Here is a 22,709-nt window from a genome sequence, read left to right on the forward strand (position 1 = left end):
GTCCGACGACTGAATTTTATTCGCACACTCTGATCCCGTAAAACCTCCACAATATCAACGGGCCCCTGCCAGGGTCGGTGAAACTTTGGGGACGTTCCCACCGGCACCATGGGGCAGTGCAACCAGGCTTTATCTCCAACACTCCACGGCTCTCGTGGCCGCTGCCCGCTGTACAATCTTCGTTAGCGGCTTGTCGTCATGCCGTATTTTTCAATGCAGCCTCCCGGGCTTCCCTCAGACGGTCTAAAGCCACCTGCACCGTCGTAGATTTCTCTCGCTTTCGAATTCCCAATTCAACAATAGCCGGCGCTTCTGGTTCCCGTCCATACATTAGAAAAAATGGTGAGTACCCCGTTGAGGCATGTGGGGCCAATCTATACGCGGCCAGCGTCGCTGCAACATGCAGGTCCCAATAATCTTGAGCGGTGTTTACTTGGTGACAAAGCATGGATGTCAGCGTCCTATGCAGCCGCTCGACCATCCCATCAGTCTGCGGGTGGTACAGGGACGTCCAGATCTTTTTGGTCCCCAGCGAGTCACACACGTCTTTAATCAATTTCAATGAAAAATTTCTGCCTTGTTCAGTAAGCAATTGTTCCAGGGCCCCCTTATCTAAGACGTACCCTTTTAAGAAAGCCTCATCGATTGACGTCGCTGACTGGTCTACCAGTCGCCATGCCATCGGCCAACGAGTTAAGTATTCCAACCCGACGAGCAAATATTTGTGCCCTCGGGGGGTGACGGGGAATGGACCCAAAATATCTAGCGCCACAATTTCGTTCACTCTCGAAACTTGAATCGATTGCAATGAGACACGATATGGCCGTGCCGGCGCTTTCCTCCGTGCACATTCCTGGCATGCTTTTACATGCTGTTTCACATCATTAAACATTCCCGGCCAGTAAAATTAATTCCCCACTGTCAATCCGGTCTTCTTCTCCCCCAAATGCATCAATTTCTCATGTATCTCGTTAAAGACTTTCCCCCGAAACACCCTTGGGACAACAATACAAATTTTTTGTGCTTCCACATCCCAGCAAACAAACAACCCCTCCGTCAACATCAAAAATGGGCGATCCTCCGATCCCCTTGAATGAGAGGCATGCAGCCTCATCCTGGTCAGCGAGGAATCCTCTACCTGCAGTTTCTTCCACTGTTTCAATGACAACCCCAACAATCCAATTTCTGCTCCAGGGATTATCCCTGGCACTCCCAAACCCGCTGCAGCGACCGTTTGCGGAACCTCCTGCAGCGGCGGGCCGCAACGCAGCGAGCCCTCTTTGCACCGACACGTCTCAGCCGGTCGCGGCAACCTCGACAAAGCATCCGCGTTTACATGGCGCGTTCCTTTCCTATGTTGGATTGTGAAAGAGTACTCCTGGAGGGTCTCAAGCCAGCGAGCCATCTGCCCCGACGGCTGATCCACGCGCAGCGAGTACTGTAGTGCCGCGTGATCAGTGCGGATCAAAAATTCCCTGCCGTACAGATACGGTCGGTACTGCCGAACAAAATGGACAATCGCCAACAATTCTCTACGCGTCACACAGTATTTTTGCTCAGCCGGCGATAACACCCGGCTGCCATATGCCACCACTCTCTCGACGCCCTCAACCATCTGTGACAAAACCGCGCCTATGCCCGTATCACTGGCATCCGTGTCAAGTATAAATCGCTTCGTAAAATCCGGGTATCCCAACGGCGGTGCGTCCGCCAGTGCGGCCCGCAACGCTTTGAATGATTTTTGTTCTGCAATTCCCCATTGAAACTTCACACCTTTCCCGGTCAGCGTATGCAATGGTCGAGCAATCGTGGCAAAATCCTTAACGAACCGCCGATAATACGACGCAAAGCCCATAAAGCTACCCACTTCCCCTGCTGTTCTCAGCACTGGCCATGTTCGCACACAACTCGTCTCTTCCGGATCAGTGGCCACTCCTGACGCGCTAACAACGTGCCCCAAATACTTCACCGATGTTCTTAACAATTGGCACTTCTGTGGTTTAAATTTGAATCCAGCACGCCGCACTCTGCCAAAAACGGCGCGCAGTCGTTACAAATGTTCATCGAAATTCCTACTGAAAACAATCACATCATCTAGATATATCAAGCATGACTCCCACTGCAGGCCCGACAACACGAGTTCCATTAATCGCTGGAAGGTCGCCGGCGTGGAGTGGAGTCCCATCGGGAGCACGTTAAATTGATACAATCCTTGTGGTGTCCGAAATGCCGTTTTAGGTCTTGACTCCTCATCCAGGGGCAATTGCCAAAAGCCCGACAACAGATCGAGGGTCGAAAAGATTCTGGCGCCGGACAGGGCGTCCAGGGAATCATCAATTCGTGGAAGTGGGTAGGCTTCCGCCACCGAAACGTTATTCAATTTCCGATAGTCAACACAAAATCGCATGGTTCCATCACGTTTTTTAACGAGGACAATAGGGGCTCCCCCACGGACTGTACGATGGGGCAATAATATCTTGCTCTAGTATTTCATCAACAGATCGCCGAATACATTCTTTCTCAAGCGGACTTACACGATGCGAATTTAACCTGATTGGGGGTGCGTTTCCTGTGTCAATACGATGCCGCAACAATGTCGTTCGACCCACGTCGTATTTCCCTGAACTGAACACATTTTAAATTCCACTAGCAACGCATGCAAACTCGACCGTTGCACAGGTGATAACTCTGGGTTTTGTTTGTAAAGATCCCTTAACCATTCCGGATCGTCTTCCTCCCTTGACAACATTTCATCCTGCCCCGTAGCAAAACATGTTTTTGTTTCTGGACCCGGCGCACCCGTTGCGTGCACCAATGTAGTGCCCCCTTGAATAACAACCTCTTCGTGCACCGCGTTTACAATTTGAATGAAGGGATCACAATAAGTTGGTATTATGGTCAAATCTCCTACCACGGTGGGCATTCTCGACACAGCATTTGAGGGTGTCAACAGCACTCCCTCTTGTAGCTCATCCCAAGGCAATTCCTTCTTTAACCATAGTGGTACCAATATTTGCGATGCAGGCGGGACGCGCACGGTGCAGCTCACCACGGCCTGCACCACAGCGTTCGCCACCGCAAATTTCGAAGGCGTCCCCAAAAATTTTATACATTTCCCCGACGGTAATTCCAAACAACCTTTTTCCACTGAAATCTTAATTGGCAACTTTTGCAAAAAATCCGTGCCCAACAAACACGGTCCCGCCAAGGCCGTTGAAACCAAAACACTTCCTGTCACAATAACCTCCCCAATTTGAATTGTCGTAACCACGCAGCCCATAATGCCAAAACTACCCCCGTTTGCCGCTACACATGGCCCTTCCACTGGCGCTAACAATCCAGGCAACGTCGGCAGCGACCGAAAAGTTTGCAACGAAATGAGAGTTGCCGACGCCCCGGTATCCACAATAACCCATACCATAACACCTTGAATACATGCCATCACATCCGACGATCCCGGCGCGGCCCCCAACACACGATGTCCCAACGCGCCCCACATATCCCGGCCATGCGTACTATCCGAACCCGATGAATACGGTTGAGATGACGCGGATGAGTGATGTGGATTGGGCGGCCGTGTATTGAATTCATCTCGACTCACCCGGGATCCTTGGTCTTGGGGGAACCGCCCGCCGTAGTTGTTCGGCGCCCACGGAGGACCACCTCTTCGTCTCCAGCAGTCGCGGGCGAGATGACCCCTCCGCCCGCACTCGTAGCATGTCCGATGCACGCCGTCTCCATGTGCCCCGGGACGATGCCGTCGGTCTCCGGTCGACACTCCGGCCGCCGCTGCCATCGGCGGCGCCTCGTCCACCACCACCGCCACCATGCTCACAGCCCCGGCAGGGGTCGTCAGCGACGGCTGCGCTACCGCCGCCGCTGGTTCGTCTCATATATCAAGGTTGACTTGTATGTTCCTGGCGATCAGCAACGATAACACGTCGTCGTCATCATCCTTGTCCGGGAGAGACAAGACGACTTTCAGTTACTTCGCCAGCTGTAACATCTTCTCTTGCAGCAGGGAGTCCCAGCCCTCCTCGTCCATCGCCGGGTACGCAACCTGGGCGAGGGCCAGCAAGGCGCTGCGAAATGCCAGGGGGGACTCCGTGGCCTCCCATTTCCTCTGTTGAAATCGACGTTTGGCGACCGACCCCGGCTCGTAGACCTTCCTCATTGCCGCAATAGCACCGTCCAATGTTTTTCTGACAGCGGCAGGGAGTCCGCTAAAAGTCGTCAAGGAGTCATCATCCAATGCCGTCGGCAGTGCTCGTAACGCGGCACCCTCCGTCCACTTCAGGGACTCGTAAGCTGCACGGAATCTTCGTATGAATGCCGTCCAATCTCCCACTTTGGCCTCAAATCGTTGTACGTGTAGCCGTCGTGGCGGTCCCTCCGACTGGTCGTCTTCGTCGTCAGAATCTTCCAACCGCTCCGGCTGAGCGGCAACCTCCGGCGATGGACCCGGTACTGCTTGTTGAATGCGGTTCTCCGTCAAGAAGTTCTGGAATTCCTCTGACAACTTCTCCATTCTGGCCTCTCACTGGGTCATGAGGACTCGCCAATTCTCTGGCGATCCCGGGCCTTCAGCACCACCCGAACCGCTGTCACCGTCCGGAGTACTGCCGGCCATCTGGCCGGGCTGCAAATCGTCGTTGTCGCTGTCGCCGCCCGAGTCCACTGGCACATTTCTTTTCTTTGCTGCTTTCCTTGACATCGTGGCGTGTTCCGTACTTTTTCTGACACCAAATGCAGTGCTGTGAATTCACTCGGACGACAACCGTCTCTTTTTCCGCCGTCACTTTTATTCCATCGTTCCGTACACACAGTAATTCTCTCCGTGCTCCGCCAACTCGGACACTCCGATTTACTTCAGCATCGTCCGTGCATCCCCTTCCACACACAGTGTTTCTTCGCCTATCTCTTCACACACAGTGGTTTCCCTTCCACACACAGTGGTTTGTCTTCTATCTCCTCACACACAGTATCGCTGCTATCTCTTCACACGCAGTGACTTCCCTTCCACACACAGTGGTTCGTCTTCTATCTCCTTACACACAGTATCGCCGCTATCTCTTCACATGCAGTGACTTCCATCTATTCACACACAGTGACTCTATCTATCTCCGCTAACGCTGACTCTCCCTATCGCTATTTACTGTCTTTGGGGTCCGGCTCTCTATCTATTCTTCCCTAACATTTCCAGCTGTCTTCTTCGTATCTCTTCACCTCTCGCCAACAACTGCCCAGCAACAACTCTCCAGCAACAACTCTCCAGCAACAACTCCCCAGCAGCGACTCCTCTCCGTTCAAACCACCTCACGTTTTATCCCCTCTCGCATTAGTCTTAATTAATTGTCATGTGGCTCGCTGGCCATCTCCCGCCAGCCCGCACCTGTCCCCTTCATCAGACATCCAGACGCCACCACTTAACGCTAACAGCCTCTCGACCAATCACAGCCCTCGTGCCACGACTCCCTTAATTACTTCGGGTTGTTTACGCCACCCGCGACTCGACCACCTGTTCGACCCCATGTGACCCGTTCTCCTTGTCTGTCTGTATGTACTGTATATGGCCAATTCCTATGCTTATTATTTACTCCACTACAGTAGTATAAACCGACTCTATAGTAGTAACTACTAACTACAGTAGTATTTAATGACTATAGTTGTATCTACTGAACATATAGTAGTATCTATTGACTCTATAGTAGTATCCACTGACTATTGTAGTAACTGCTCACTCTATGGCAGTATCTGTTGACTCTATAGCAGTATCTACTGACTCTATAGTCGTATCTACTGACTCTTAGGTAGTATCTACCAACTCTATAGTAGTAACTACTGACTTTAAAGAAGTATCTACCGACTCTACAGCAGTCACTATTGACTCTACAATAGTATATTGTGACTCTATGGTAGTATCTACTGAGTCTACAGTGGTATCTACCGACTCTTCAGTAGTATTTGCTGACTCAATAGTAGTATCTATTGACTCTTCAGTAGTAGCTACTGAGATTATAGGAATAACTACTGATTGCAGTAGTTATTACTGAGGTGATTGTATATCCAACCTCCTGGCGTTTAGACAAACGAGCATTCAGGGCTACATTGAAGGGAATGCTGCAGGCATTACTTAGTGTTTGGACCCTGAGTGAATCTTAATCCATTGGGAATTTGCAGAAGGAGTTGCTGTAAAGTGATGACGTGGGTGGAACTTTATAGCAAAACAATCCCCATGATGGATACAGAGTGGATATGCTCTATCCAGCAGTGGATTGACATGAATGCTGGATTTTCATTTACTTTCAAGAAGAAATATATTTAAATCACATACGATTTTAAAAATAAAAATCCTAACTAAGAATATGCACATTTTATCAGCAAGTCTACCATGTCAAATTAAGGGGGGAACAATACCAAAAATATGGTAATGAATCTCCAATGGTAGTGAATGTACGTGAAGTGAACCTCTGCAGTGTAGAGTGAGCGGGTCCTGGACTCAGGCTCGGTGATTTCTGAGCCCAGCTCCAGGAGGCATTTGAGCTCCTCGTGAAATCAGTTCCGTAGAGCGCTCGCTCCCTCGGCCTCTATGACTGCACGGGGCCGCTTGCTGTCTGGAGCTGGGACCGGCACTGTGGAGGGGTCCAAGTGGAGTGGGGGTGAGAGGGGGCCCTTAGAGAGTGAGTGGAGTCTCCCCTGTTGACGTCTCTCACAGAAACAAGTGGGAGAGCAGACGCGGGCAGTGGAGGAGAAGAGGATGGAGGCGGAGGAGTCCGTGAGGCGGATGAAGGCCGCTCGCAAGGATGTGCAGGTACCGTGTCTGGGCCGGACCCTGTCACTCCATCCTCAATACGGTTTGTGATGGAGGAAAACTCCATTAATTAACGTGGACTTCCATTGACTTTGAACACACCGTGGGACTAAAGACACAACCGTCAATGCGCCTCAATGCTCAGATGAGCAAAGTGGTGGTTCTCATCTCCAATAAGGAACTGATTCAGTGGAAATTCCAAATTCCCATATCTCCTTGCAACTTGGGTTGGGCAGATGGCAGTATACCAAGTGGATTCATGATCCCCTCTTTTCATTTATACATCTGTGGTGGGTTTTTTTCTCACATTAAAAACGCTCATTTAGAGAGGAATTGGCCTATCGTCCCAATTAAATATTTTATTGAAAAGAGACTCATTGAGGATTTACTTGATGAAGGCAAATTCGAATTTTCCCTTTGCTTCATGCGAAGATAAACAAAGCGTCATCCTTGACTTGGCCATGAGAATGGCACAGACGCTAAATGTACTCATTGCCTCACAGCCCCCACCCATTATGGCGAATCGTGTTGTAGTGAAAATGCACAGCGGCGTTACCAGAGGCAGAGGAAGAAGGAGGCCTCAGTGCTGCAGACTCGTATCACTGTCTGGACACCTTTAGAGTTGCACTCGGGTCACACCGACTTGAATGTCATTTCAGAAAGGACCAGACATTTATTGAACAGAGGTGGCATTTATTTCTCTTTGCAGGGATCCATGACAGATGAAAAGGCCTCAATCTCGGTCAGCTTCGCCGGCGCGACAGCAGCGTTGGATGCGGAGGAGAAGACGGCTTTAGAGCAAGCGGAGCAGAAAGGGCACGAGCTGCTGTCCCAGATCGAGAAGAAGATCGCTCACTACCAGCGCGAGATCAGCGAGCTCCAGGCAGCAGCCACTCGCCTGCAGGCCCTAGCGCAGGAGAGGGACTCGCTCGCGTTCCTGCAGGTGAGCGATGAGTCTCCACTGTCGCTATTGGCACAGAGCCCTCTCACCAGCAGCAGCAGCAGAGGGATGCTCCTGAATGAGAGCTCGCATCCACTGGGCTTGAGAACACAGCTCCACTCATGGACTCGCATCGCAGCTCCAGTGGCTGCCATTTGGAAGCCCAGCTCACATTTTCTCAGTTAAATTAATTCTCTCTCCCGTTCCTTAGCAGATTCCCATTAGGTTTGTTTCATTGTGAATATAAACTAAATGTTATCGGAATTGCACTTTTTAAATCAACCCTACAACAATAATGTACACGGTATTCATGATTATCATCAGCCATAATCTATCCACTGATGAATGAAGGACTCCCCAAGCCATTACCACATCTCATGATGCCGCGATGCAACAATCCACCAGCTCCTGCTCACGAGCCGATGTCATCGCTGATTCTTACTTCGTGTACCTCCTCTTGGATGCGCGAGCTTCAGTATTCATATTCGTGAAGCTAAAATAAATACGAGGTCTCATACACTTATTAATGATATCATTGTGCCTTGAACATCACTTCCACAAGACCTGCACCATGTGCATTGGTAACTCCAGAAACTTCTAGTCCTAAGTTACTCTCAACACAGATCAATATCAACCGGTCTCACTCTAAAATTGTTGCCCTGCAAATCAGTGTTGGTCCTCATGGGGGTGGCGAGATGTTAACCACCTCGCCTGGTATACCGGAGGTTGTGGATTTGATCCCAAACCTGACATCCTTATATATTTGGAGTTTTCATGTCTCCCTCCATGGTCGCATGGATTTTCTCCGCGTCCTCCAGTTTTTCCATCCATATTTGAATTGGGCTGCTATACATTTCCACGTGATGAACCACTTCGTTGAGCTATCATTTGTGGCCAGGTCGCTTCTGAAAAAGAGCTACATAGCTCCGTCAGCCTGCTCTGGAAAAATAAACATTGTAGTTTATCGTTGACTATCAACCGGTCTCAATCTGAAATATTTGTCCCATAAGTCAGTGTTGGTGATCATGGAGTCATAAGCCAAGACTTTGGGGTTTATATTCCAACCACGGTGTTGCAGTGCGAGCTCCACTTATCGCAAGGGAATGGAGTCACACTAACACATATCTCTCTCCCATAGGGGCACCTGGAGGAGACGCGCAGGTAAAAGACGACTATCACTCACGACTCGACACACAACAACATGGGACTGAGTATGAGGTGTGAGCAGTGAGACATTGGTTGTGTGTGGTGATGCTGTGTCTTGATGATGTGTGATGATGCTGTGTGCGTTTATGCTGTTTGTTGATACTGTGTGGGGTAATGCTGTGTGTGGTAATAGTAATTGTGAGATGAGTGATGATGCTTTGTTTGATGAGTGCCTGTGTGATAGAGCTGTGATGATCCTGTGAGTGACGATGCTCTGCGTGAGACAGTAGCCATGTCTGCTCTGCTTTCACAGGACAGGGAGGGTTACAGCAGCTCCACCCTCAACTACCAGCCAAGAGGACATTGCCTCGCTTAAAGTCCTGGAGACAACTGCGGTCAAACTCCTGTGTGAGTTCTTCAGTGTGAATCATGGGTGATGGGGCCATCTTGACAATAAATGATCCCCGTGTGTGTGTGTGCACGTGATCGACTCAGCCTCAAATAATTACTTGGTGTTTTATAAACATTACCACTAGGGAGACAAAGGCGGCCAGGCGTAGTGCTGACCACCCATCCCGTCGTGTGTCGTGCCAGCCTTCAATGGTGCTGATTTGCCCCAATAGTCTATAAAGGCTACACAGGGGATATTTCTATGTTTACATCTTGGAACCTGATGCAGTGTGTCAACAAAATCGCCACTAGGGAGACAAAGGTGGTCGGGCGTGGTACTGGCCACCCACCTCGTGTGCCATGCCAGCCTTCATAGATTCTCACGGACAGCACTTGTCCCAATAATCTGTGAAGGCTACACAGGGGATCTTAGTCTTTGTTCACATCCCAATGCAGGACCCTACTGAACAGAGCCATGAGACTCAGTGTGGCGTTCTTGTGTAAATAATCAGCATGAGGTCAGGGGTAATTGTGATATTGAGATGCAGTTTGCCTGTGAATGTGTCTGTGCATTTGTGATTTGTGCGTGGGGGGAGTGGTGTCATAGTGGTTAGCACACTGCACTACGAACCCAGTTTCCTAGCTTTTGATTACCAGCCATGGCTAACATCAGTGGCAAGTGATATCTTATCCAGTCCTGGGCCTCTACGAGGCAGTTTCAACCTCAAATGAGTTCCTGATGCTGGTAATGGTCATGATGGTGATAGTGGTCGTGATGAGCATGGTGGTAATGATAGTGGTGCATCAGCCAGTCATCTCAGTCGACCCATAGCACCTGGGTCTGCCCCATGACCTCCTGCCAGTGGGCGTTCTACACTTCACGTGGCCTCAACGTGCACATAGCCTGCCACAAGCGCCGTGGTGACATCACCGCCACTTAGTGGCGAATGGCTGTTGTTGTTGATAATTATCCTGATGTGAGTGATGGGAATGGTGATGGCATTTGTGAGTGATGGTGTTGGTCGTGGTGATGGCAGTGATGGTCGTGGTGATGGTAATGATGGTGACATTCGTGATAATATAGGTGGTGATGGTTGTGATGGTTTTGCTGATGGCGCTGCTGGAAGTAGTGATGATATTGGTTATGGTGATAATGGTAGCGATGGTGGTGATGATGGTTTTGATGGTCGTTATGATGGTTATAATGATACTGGTCGCGTTGGTGATGGTGATGAAGACGTTAGAGCCGGTGTTGATGGGGATAGTGGTGATCGAGGTGATGGTAGTGATGGTGGTGTTATTTGTGATGGTGCTAGTGGTGGTGATAATGATGGTTGTGATGTTGCTGATGGCGATAGTGATGTTGTTGATGTTCAGTGTTGATGATGGTAGTGATGGTGATGTGTATGTTGTTCTCATCGATATTGATGGTGAAGATGGTTCGTGATGGTAATGTTGATGATGGTGATTGTGGATAATGGTGATGATGATGTTGTTCTGTAGTGATGTTGTCATCGCTGTTGTCACAGACGGACGCTCACCAACTCTGGACACAAACTCTGCTTATAACCAACTCCAGATCTCCTCGGATCTCAGGACGATGACAGCAGTCCTTGCCTCCCAGGGTCGCCCCGATCACCCACACCGGTTTGATGGCTGTGCACAAGCCCTGTGCCGTGAGAGATTCTCGTCGGGCTACCACTACTGGGAGGTGGACGTGGGGGACACGCGGTGGTGTCGGGTTGGAGTCGCGTACGGGACGATCCCACGGAAAGGGCGTGTTGCTGCACAGCGGCTGGGAGGGAGCGACGCGTCCTGGTGTTTAGAGAAATGTGACGACATTTTCTCAGTGGTTCATGGTGGAGTGAAGACTGCACTGTCGGTGAGGGGGGCCCCCTCCCACCGCAGAATCGGGCTTCACCTGCACTGGGAGGGGGGGCTCCTGGCGTTTTACCTCGCCGACTCCATGGAGGTGATCCACGAGTTTCGGCAGAGATTCTTGCAGCCTCTCTACCCTGGGATGTGGGTGGGGTATTTGAATGAACCGATGAAGTTTGTGGATCTGAGTCGTGCATCCTGAGGTTGAGGAGAGATAGAAACCCAAGAAACCGAAGGTGGAACGGAGGGAGGTAAGGTGAGGGTGAGTGGAGAATGGAGGGGAAGGTGATGGGTGAGCATGGAGGGTGAGAAGAGGGTCAGGAGAGGAGATGGGAAGGAGAGGGTAGAGAGAGGGTGAGGTGATTGGAGGGTTAGTTGAGTATGGAGGGGGAGGGTGAGGTTCAGGTTGGTGTGCATGAGCGATGTCGCCGGTGCAATACAAATCGCCGGTGTGGAAGTTTGAGGGATTTTAATTAAATCTGAGTGGGGAATCAGCGCAGACCCAGAGTCCGTGTGGCCGCTCCTTCACCTGCAGTGCGCGCTCGCGTCACCACGCCTCCTCATCCCTGCGATTCACCATCAACACCATCATCACCATCACCCCATCATCATCACTGTCATCACCATCATTACCACCATCATGATCATCATCATTATCATCACTATCATCACCAACATCATTAACATCATTATCCTCATCATCACCACGATCACCATCATCACCACCATCAACCACCATCATCACTATCAATACCCAAAAAAACACCATAATCACATCCATCATCATAATCATCATCATCATCACTATCATCATCACCACCACCATCATCACCATAACCATCATGACCATAACCATCATCACCACGATCACCATCAACACCACCACCAAGAATGCCACGATCATCACCACCATCATCACCACCATCATCATCGCTATCATCACCGTGAAAACCACCATCATCCTCATCACCATTTCACCATTATTACCACCACTACCACCTTCATCACAATCATCACCATCATCAAACCCCCCCTTCGCAGATCCCTTATCTCCACATGAAACACTAAAGACATAATACACACCACGTAACGTTTTACTCATCCCATCAGTCGCAGGCAAGGCCTCCTTGGGAGTGCCTAATTGAAGCGGAATTTGGTTCAACGCAAGCAACACTCTGGGCCGGTTTCAACATTCAGTGTCTCATCAGCAGCAGTCAGGCTCGCGTAAAGCAATGTATGAATGTTGAACTTATTTCGCACCGTACATAGCCAATGTACGTAGCCAACTGTGCTAATCGGAGGTGCAATTCTGGCAAACTGCCCAGATGTTCATAGGCAAGGACCGGTTCAGACGTCCAGTGTCTCATCAGCAGCAGGGCCAGGCATTGCTTAAACCAAAGCTCACGAAGTTTTGCTGACTGGATTCTTGGCTGCCTGCCTGGCATCTTGGCGAGCGGGCGAGCAAGTGGTGATGTCACGGCGCGCATCTGCGGGATGACGTCACCACCGCACCCCACAGCGTTGAGCCGGGTTCCTGCGTGGTGCTGACATCACACCCCCCCTCCGTCCTAATCCACCGTTCACCCCAGGGTGTGCATTCCACACAAATTAGTGGGATGCATAATGACGCTATCGTGTCATACTCAGATCATCATACTAGCAAACTACATTAGGAAAATACATTTTGCTGGCTGGATTGCTGGAGGGAGAGACGGAGGGACGGACAGTGAGGTACAAAGGCCGTGCGGGCTGCTCGTGTATAGTGTAGAGTATAGTGTAGTGTATAGTGTAGTGTATAGTGTAGTGTATAGTAGTGTATAGTGTAGTGTATAGTGTAGTGTATAGTGTAGTAGTGTTTAGTGTAGTGTATAGTGTAGTGTATAGTGTATAGTAGTGTGTAGTGTAGTGTATAATGTAGTGTATAGTATAGTGTATACTGTAGTGTATAGTGTAGTGTATAGTGTAATGTATAGTGTAGTGTATAGTGTACCATGTAGTAATGTACAGTGTAGTGTAGTGTATAGTGTAGTGTGTAGTAGTGTATAGTGTAGTGTATAGTGTAGTGTATAGTGTAGTGTATAGTAGTGTAGTGTAGTGTATAGTGTAGTGTATAGTGTAGTGTATAGTGTATAGTAGTGTATAGTGTATTGCATAGTGTAGTGTATAGTGTAGTAGTGTATAGTGTAGTATTGTATAGTGTAGTGTATAGTAGTGTATAGTGTAGTGTATAGTGTAGTGTATAGTAGTGTAGTGTATAGTGTAGTGTATAGTGTAATGTATAGTGTAGTAGTGTATAGTAGTGTAGTGTATAGTGTAGTGTATAGTAGTGTATAGTGTAGTGTATAGTGTAGTGTATAGTAGTGTAGTGTATTGTGCAATGTATAGTGTAGTGTATAGTGTAGTGTATAGTGTAGTGTATAGTAGTGTATAGTAGTGTATAGTGTAGTGTATAGTGTAGTGTTTAGTAGTGTATAGTGTAGTGTATAGTGTATAGTAGTGTATAGTGTAGTGTATAGTAGTGTAGTGTATAGTGTAGTGTATAGTGTAGTGTATAGTAGTGTATAGTGTAGTGTATAGTGTAATGTATAGTGTAGAGTATAGTGTAGTGTCGTGTATAGTGTAGAGTAAAGTGTAGTGTCGTGTATAGTGTAGTGTATAGTGTAGTGTATAGTAGTGTAGTGTATAGTGTAGTGTATAGTGTAGTGTATAGTGTAGTGTACAGTGTAGTGTATAGTAGTGTATAGTGTAGTGTATAGTTTAGTGTAGTAGTGTTTAGTGTAGTGTATAGTGTAGTGTATAGTGTATAGTAGTGTGTAGTGTAGTGTATAATGTAGTGTATAGTGTAGTGTATAGTGTAGTGTGTAGTAGTGTATAGTGTAGTGTATAGTGTAGCGTATAGTGTAGTGTATAGTGTAGTGTATAGTGTAGTGTATAGTAGTGTATAGTGTAGTGTATAGTAGTGCAGTGTATAGTGTAGTGTATAGTGTAGTGTATAGTAGTGTATAGTGTAGTGTATTGTGTAGTGTATAGTGTAGAGTATAGTGTAGTGTCGTGTATAGTGTAGTGTATAGTGTAGTGTATAGTGTAGGGTATAGTAGTGTAGTGTATAGTGTAGTGTAAAAGTGTAGTGTATAGTGTAGTGTATAGTGAAGTGTGTAGTAGTGTATAGTGTAGTGTATAGTGTAGTGTATAGTGTAGTGTATAGTAGTGTATAGTGTAGTGTATAGTAGTGTAGTGTATAGTGTAGTGTAAAGTGTAGTGTATAGTAATGTATAGTGTAGTTTATAGTGTAGTATATAGTAGTGTTGTGTATAGTGTTTAGTAGTGTATAGTGTAGTGTATAGTGTATAGTGTAGTGTATAGTGTAGTGTATAGTAGTGTATAGTGTAGTGTATAGTGTATAGTGTAGTGTATAGTGTAGTGTATAGTGTAGTGTATAGTAGTGTAGTGTATAGTGTATAGTAGTGTATAGTAGTGTATAGTGTAGTGTATAGTGTAGTGTATAGTGTATAGTAGTGTAGTGTATAGTAGTGTATAGTGTAGTGTATAGTGTAGTGTATAGTGTAGTGTATAGTGTATAGTAGTGTATAGTGTAGTGTACAGTGTAGTGTATAGTGTAGTGTTTAGTGTATAGTGTAGTGCATAGAAGTGTATATTGTAGTGTATAGTGTGGTGTATAGTATAGTGTAGTGTATAGTGTAGTGTGTAGTGTAGTGCATAGTGTAGTTTAGAGTAGTGTATAGTAGTGTATAGTGTAGTGTATAGTAGTGTAGTGTATAGTGTAGTGTATAGTGTAGTGTAGTGTATAGTGTAGTGTATAGTAGTGTAGTGTATAGTAGTGTATAGTGTAGTGTATAGTGTAGTGTATAGTAGTGTATAGTGTAGTGTACAGTGTAGTGTATAATGTAGTGTTTAGTGTATAGTGTAGTGCATAGTAGTGTATAGTGTAGTGTATAGTGTGGTGTATAGTATAGTGTAGTGTATAGTGTAGTGTGTAGTGTAGTGTATAGTGTAGTTTATAGTAGTGTATAGTGTAGTGTATAGTAGTGTATAGTGTAGTGTATAGTAGTGTAGTGTATAGTGTAGTGTATAGTGTAGTGTATAGTGTAGTGTATAGTGTAGTGTATAGTAGTGTAGTGTATAGAAGTGTAGTGTATAGTGTAGTGTATAGTGTAGTAGTGTATAGTGTAGTAGTGTAGTGTATAGTGTAGTGTATAGTAGTAATTGTAAAGTAGTGTAGTGTATAGTAGTGTAGTGTATAGTAGTGTATAGTAGTGTATAGTGTAGTGTATAGTAGTGTATAGTGTAGTGTATAGTATAGTGTATAGTGTAGTGTCTAGTAGTGTAGTGTTTAGTAGTGTAATGTATAGTGTAGTGTATAGTGTAGTGTATACTAGTGTAGTAGTGTATAGTGTAGTGTATAGTGTAGTGTATAGTAGTGTAAGGTACAGTGTAGTGTATATTGTAGTAGTGTTTAGTGTAGTATTGTATGGTGTAGTGTCATAGTAGTGTATAGTGTAGTGTATAGTAGTGTAGTGTATAGTGTAGTGTATAGTAGTGTAGTGTATAGTGTAGTGTACAGTAGTGTATAGTGTAGTGTATAGTAGTGTTTAGTGTTGTGTATAGTAGTGCAGTGTATAGTGTAGTGTATTTTGTGTATATTGTACAGTATAGTGTAGGATATAGTGTAGTGTATAGTAGTGTTTAGTGTAGAGTATAGTGTGGTGTATAGTAGTGGAGTGTATAGTGTAGTTTATAGAAGTGTATAGTGTAGTGTATATTGTAGTGTATAGTGTAGTATATAGTGTAGTGTATAGTAGTGTATAGTGTAGTGTATTGTAGTGTCGTGCATAGTGTAGTGTATAGTGTAGTGTATAGTGTAGTAGTGTATAGTGTAGTGTATAGTAGTGTATAGTGTAATGTATAGCGTAGTGTATAGTAGTGTATAGTGTAGTATATAGTAGTGTATAGTGTAGTGTATAGTAGTGTGTCCAGTGTTTAGTGTATAGTAGTGTAGTGTATAGTAGTGTAGTGTATAGTAGTGTATAGTGTAGTGTACAGTAGTGTATAGTGTAGTGTATAGCGGAGTAGTGTATAGTGTAGTGTATAGTGTTTTTTTTAGTGGTGTAGTGTATCGTGTAGTGTATAGTGTAGTAGTGTATAGTGCAGTAGTGTATAGTGCAGTAGTGTATAGTAGTGTATAGTGTAGTGTATAGTGTAGTGTATAGTGTAGTGTATAGTGTAGTGTATAGTGTAGTGTAGTGTATACTGTAGTGTATAGTGTAGTAGTGTGTAGTGTAGTGTATAGTGGTGTAGTGTATACTAGTGTATAGTGTAGTATATAGCGGTGTATAGTGTAGTGATATAGTGTAGTGTATAGTGTAGTGTATAGTAGTGTAAGGTATAGTGTAGTGTATAGTGTAGTAGTGTTTAATGTAGTGATGTATAGTGTAGTGTATAGTAGTGTTTAGTGTTTTGTATAGTAGTGCAGTGTATAGTGTAGTGTATAGTAGTGTATAGTGTAGAGTATAGTGTAGGGTACAGTGTAGCGTATAGTAGTGATTAGTGTAGAGTATAGTGTGGTGTATAGTAGTGGAGTGTATAGTGTAGTTTATAGTAGTGTATAGTGTAGTGTATATTGTAGTGTATAGTGTAGTATATAGTAGTATATAGTGTAGTGTATAGTAGTGTATAGTGTAGTGTATTGTAGTGTCGTGCATAGTGTAGTGTATAGTGTAGTGTATAGTGTAGTAGTGTATGGTGTAGTGTATAGTAGTGTATAGTGTAATGTATAGCGTAGTGTATAGTGTAGTGTATAGTAGTGTATAGTGTAGTATATAGTAGTGTATTGTGTAGTGTATAGTAGTGTATAGCAGTGTATAGTGAAGTGTATAGTAGTGTAGTGAATATTGTAGTACATAGTAGTGTATAGTGTAGTGTATAGTAGTGTATAGTAGTGTTTAGTGTATAGTAGTGTAGTGTATAGTAGTGTAGTATATAGTAGTGTATAGTAGTGTATAGTGTAGTGTACAGTAGTGTATAGTGTAGTGTATAGTGTAGTGTATAGTGTAGTGTATAGTAGTGTAGTGTATAGTGTATTGTATAGTGTAGTGTATAGTGTAGTGTATAGTAGTGAAGTTTATAGTGTAGTGTATAGTGTAGTGTATCGTCGTGTATACTGTAGTGTATAGTGCAGTGTATAGTGTAGTGTATAGTGTAGAATATAGTGTATAGTAGTGTATAGTGTAGTGTATAGTGTAGTGTATAGTGTAGTAGTGTTTAGTGTAGTGTATAGTGTAGTGTATAGTGTAGTGTATAGTGTCGTATGTAGTAATGTATAGTGTAGTGTATAGTGTAGTAGTGTATAGTGTAGTGTATAGTGTAGTGTATAGTGTAGTGTATAGTAGTGTATTGTGTAGTGTATAGTAGTGTAGTGTATAGTGTAGTGTATTGTGTAGTGTATAGTAGTGTATAGTGTAGTGTATAGTATAGTGTAGTGTATAGTGTAGTGTATAGTGTAGTGTATAGTGTAGTGTATAGTAGTGTATAGTGTAGTGTATAGTGTAGTGTATAGTAGTGTAGTGTATAGTGTAGTGTATAGTGTAGTGTATAGTGTAGTGTATAGTGTATAGTGTAGTGTATAGTGTAGTGTATAGTGTAGTGTATAGTAGTGTATAGTGTAGTGTATAGTAGTGTATAGTGTAGTGTATAGTGTAGTGTAGTGTATAGTAGTATAGTGTATAGTGTATAGTAGTGTATAGTAGTGTATAGTGTAGTGTATAGTGTAGTGTATAGTGTAGTGTATAGTGTATAGTAGTGTAGTGTATAGTAGTGTATAGTGTAGTGTATAGTGTAGTGTAAAGTGTAGTGTATAGTGTATAGTAGTGTATAGTGTAGTGTACAGTGTAGTGTTTAGTGTAGTGCATAGTAGTGTATAGTGTATAGTGTAGTGTGTAGTGTAGTGTATAGTGTAGTTTATAGTAGTGTATAGTGTAGTGTATAGTAGTGCATAGTGTAGTGTATAGTAGTGTAGTGTATAGTGTATAGTGTAGTGTATAGTGTAGTGTAGTGTATAGTGTAGTGTATAGTGTAGTGTGTAGTGTAGTGTAGTGTATAGTAGTGTATAGTGTAGTGTATAGTGTAGTGTATAGTAGTGTAGTGTATAGTAGTGTAGTGTATAGTAGTGTAGTGTATAGTGTAGTGTATAGTGTAGTGTATAGTGTAGTAGTGTAGTGTATAGTGTAGTGTATATTAGTTATTGTAAAGTAGTGTAGTGTATAGTAGTGTATAGTAGTGTATAGTGTAGTGTATAGTAGTGTATAATGTAGTGTATAGTGTAGTGTATAGTATAGTGTATAGTAGTGTAGTGTATAGTGTAGTGTATAGTGTAGTGTATAGTGTAATGTATAGTAGTGTAGTGTATAGTGTAGTGTATAGTGTAGTGTATAGTGTAGTGTATAGTTGTGTAGTGTATAGTAGTGTATAGTAGTGTAGTGTATAGTGTAGTGGTTAGTGTAGTGTATAGTATTGTGTAGTGTAGTGTATACTGTAGTGTATAGTAGTGTATAGTGTAGTGTATAGTAGTGTAGTGTATAGTGTAGTGTATTGTAGTGTATAGTGTAGTGTATAGTGTAGTGTATAGTGTAGTAGTGTATAGTGTAGTGTATAGTGTAGTGTATAGTGTAGGGTATAGTAGTGTAGTGTATAGTGTAGTGTAAAAGTGTAGTGTATAGTGTAGTGTATAGTAGTGTAGTTTATAGTGTATAGTGTAGTGTATCGTAGTGTATAGTGTAGTGTATAGTGTAGTGTATAGTGTAGTGTATAGTGTATAATATAGTGCATAGTAGTGTATAGTGTAGTGTATAGTGAAGTGTATAGTATAGTGTATAGTGTAGTAGTGTTTAGTGTAGTGTATAGTGTAGTGTATAGTGTATAGTAGTGAATAGTGTAGTGTATAGTGTAGTGCATAGTGTAGTGTATAGTGTAGTGTATAGTGTAGTATGTAGTAATGTATAGTGTAGTGTATAGTGTAGTGTATAGTGAAGTGTGTAGTAGTGTATAGTGTAGTGTATAGTGTAGTGTATAGTGTAGTGTATAGTAGTGTATAGTGTAGTGTATAGTAGTGTAGTGTATAGTGTAGTGTAAAGTGTAGTGTATAGTAATGTATAGTGTAGTTTATAGTGTAGTATATAGTAGTGTTGTGTATAGTGTTTAGTAGTGTATAGTGTAGTGTATAGTGTAGTGTATAGTGTAGTGTATAGTAGTGTATAGTGTAGTGTATAGTGTATAGTGTAGTGTATAGTGTAGTGTATAGTGTAGTGTATAGTAGTGTAGTGTATAGTGTATAGTAGTGTATAGTGTAGTGTATAGTGTAGTGTATAGTGTATAGTAGTGTAGTGTATAGTAGTGTATAGTGTAGTGTATAGTGTAGTGTATAGTGTAGTGTATAGTGTATAGTAGTGTATAGTGTAGTGTACAGTGTAGTGTATAGTGTAGTGTTTAGTGTATAGTGTAGTGCATAGAAGTGTATATTGTAGTGTATAGTGTGGTGTATAGTATAGTGTAGTGTATAGTGTAGTGTGTAGTGTAATGCATAGTGTAGTTTAGAGTAGTGTATAGTAGTGTATAGTGTAGTGTATAGTAGTGTAGTGTATAGTGTAGTGTATAGTGTAGTGTATAGTGTAGTGTATAGTGTAGTGTAGTGTATAGTGTAGTGTATAGTAGTGTAGTGTATAGTAGTGTATAGTGTAGTGTATAGTGTAGTGTATAGTAGTGTATAGTGTAGTGTACAGTGTAGTGTATAATGTAGTGTTTAGTGTATAGTGTAGTGCATAGTAGTGTATAGTGTAGTGTATAGTGTGGTGTATAGTATAGTGTAGTGTATAGTGTAGTGTGTAGTGTAGTGTATAGTGTAGTTTATAGTAGTGTATAGTGTAGTGTATAGTAGTGTATAGTGTAGTGTATAGTAGTGTAGTGTATAGTGTAGTGTATAGTGTAGTGTATAGTGTAGTGTATAGTGTAGTGTATAGTGTAGTGTATAGTAGTGTAGTGTATAGAAGTGTAGTGTATAGTGTTGTGTATAGTGTAGTAGTGTATAGTGTAGTAGTGTAGTGTATAGTGTAGTGTATAGTAGTAATTGTAAAGTAGTGTAGTGTATAGTAGTGTAGTGTATAGTAGTGTATAGTGTAGTGTATAGTAGTGTATAGTGTAGTGTATAGTATAGTGTATAGTAGTGTATAGTGTAGTGTATAGTGTAATGTATAGTAGTGTAGTGTATTGTGTAGTGTATAGTGTAGTGTCTAGTAGTGTAGTGTTTAGTAGTGTAATGTATAGTGTAGTGTATAGTGTAGTGTATACTAGTGTAGTAGTGTATAGTGTAGTGTATAGTGTAGTGTATAGTAGTGTAAGGTACAGTGTAGTGTATATTGTAGTAGTGTTTAGTGTAGTATTGTATGGTGTAGTGTCATAGTAGTGTATAGTGTAGTGTATAGTAGTGTAGTGTATAGTGTAGTGTATAGTAGTGTAGTGTATAGTGTAGTGTACAGTAGTGTATAGTGTAGTGTATAGTAGTGTTTAGTGTTGTGTATAGTAGTGCAGTGTATAGTGTAGTGTATTTTGTGTATATTGTACAGTATAGTGTAGGATATAGTGTAGTGTATAGTAGTGTTTAGTGTAGAGTATAGTGTGGTGTATAGTAGTGGAGTGTATAGTGTAGTTTATAGAAGTGTATAGTGTAGTGTATATTGTAGTGTATAGTGTAGTATATAGTGTAGTGTATAGTAGTGTATAGTGTAGTGTATTGTAGTGTCGTGCATAGTGTAGTGTATAGTGTAGTGTATAGTGTAGTAGTGTATAGTGTAGTGTATAGTAGTGTATAGTGTAATGTATAGCGTAGTGTATAGTAGTGTATAGTGTAGTATATAGTAGTGTATAGTGTAGTGTATAGTAGTGTATCCAGTGTTTAGTGTATAGTAGTGTAGTGTATAGTAGTGTAGTGTATAGTAGTGTATAGTGTAGTGTACAGTAGTGTATAGTGTAGTGTATAGCGGAGTAGTGTATAGTGTAGTGTATAGTGTTTTTTTTAGTGGTGTAGTGTATCGTGTAGTGTATAGTGTAGTAGTGTATAGTGCAGTAGTGTATAGTGCAGTAGTGTATAGTAGTGTATAGTGTAGTGTATAGTGTAGTGTATAGTGTAGTGTATAGTGTAGTGTAGTGTATAGTGTAGTGTATAGTGTAGTAGTGTGTTGTGTAGTGTATAGTGGTGTAGTGTATACTAGTGTATAGTGTAGTATATAGCGGTGTATAGTGTAGTGATATAGTGTAGTGTATAGTGTAGTGTATAGTAGTGTAAGGTATAGTGTAGTGTATAGTGTAGTAGTGTTTAATGTAGTGATGTATAGTGTAGTGTATAGTAGTGTTTAGTGTTTTGTATAGTAGTGCAGTGTATAGTGTAGTGTATAGTAGTGTATAGTGTAGAGTATAGTGTAGGGTACAGTGTAGCGTATAGTAGTGATTAGTGTAGAGTATAGTGTGGTGTATAGTAGTGGAGTGTATAGTGTAGTTTATAGTAGTGTATAGTGTAGTGTATATTGTAGTGTATAGTGTAGTATATAGTAGTATATAGTGTAGTGTATAGTAGTGTATAGTGTAGTGTATTGTAGTGTCGTGCATAGTGTAGTGTATAGTGTAGTGTATAGTGTAGTAGTGTATGGTGTAGTGTATAGTAGTGTATAGTGTAATGTATAGCGTAGTGTATAGTGTAGTGTATAGTAGTGTATAGTGTAGTATATAGTAGTGTATTGTGTAGTGTATAGTAGTGTATAGCAGTGTATAGTGAAGTGTATAGTAGTGTAGTGAATATTGTAGTACATAGTAGTGTATAGTGTAGTGTATAGTAGTGTATAGTAGTGTTTAGTGTATAGTAGTGTAGTGTATAGTAGTGTAGTATATAGTAGTGTATAGTAGTGTATAGTGTAGTGTACAGTAGTGTATAGTGTAGTGTATAGTGTAGTGTATAGTGTAGTGTATAGTAGTGTAGTGTATAGTGTATTGTATAGTGTAGTGTATAGTGTAGTGTATAGTAGTGAAGTTTATAGTGTAGTGTATAGTGTAGTGTATCGTCGTGTATACTGTAGTGTATAGTGCAGTGTATAGTGTAGTGTATAGTGTAGAATATAGTGTATAGTAGTGTATAGTGTAGTGTATAGTGTAGTGTATAGTGTAGTAGTGTTTAGTGTAGTGTATAGTGTAGTGTATAGTGTAGTGTATAGTGTCGTATGTAGTAATGTATAGTGTAGTGTATAGTGTAGTAGTGTATAGTGTAGTGTATAGTGTAGTGTATAGTGTAGTGTATAGTAGTGTATTGTGTAGTGTATAGTAGTGTAGTGTATAGTGTAGTGTATAGTGTAGTGTATAGTAGTGTATAGTGTAGTGTATAGTATAGTGTAGTGTATAGTGTAGTGTATAGTGTAGTGTATAGTAGTGTATAGTGTAGTGTATAGTGTAGTGTATAGTAGTGTAGTGTATAGTGTAGTGTATAGTGTA

Source organism: Petromyzon marinus, chromosome 72, assembly GCF_048934315.1.
Source record: "Petromyzon marinus isolate PM22_M1 ecotype Great Lakes invasive population chromosome 72, UKy_Petmar_22M1.pri1.0, whole genome shotgun sequence".
Taxonomy (NCBI): Eukaryota; Metazoa; Chordata; class Hyperoartia; order Petromyzontiformes; family Petromyzontidae; genus Petromyzon; species Petromyzon marinus.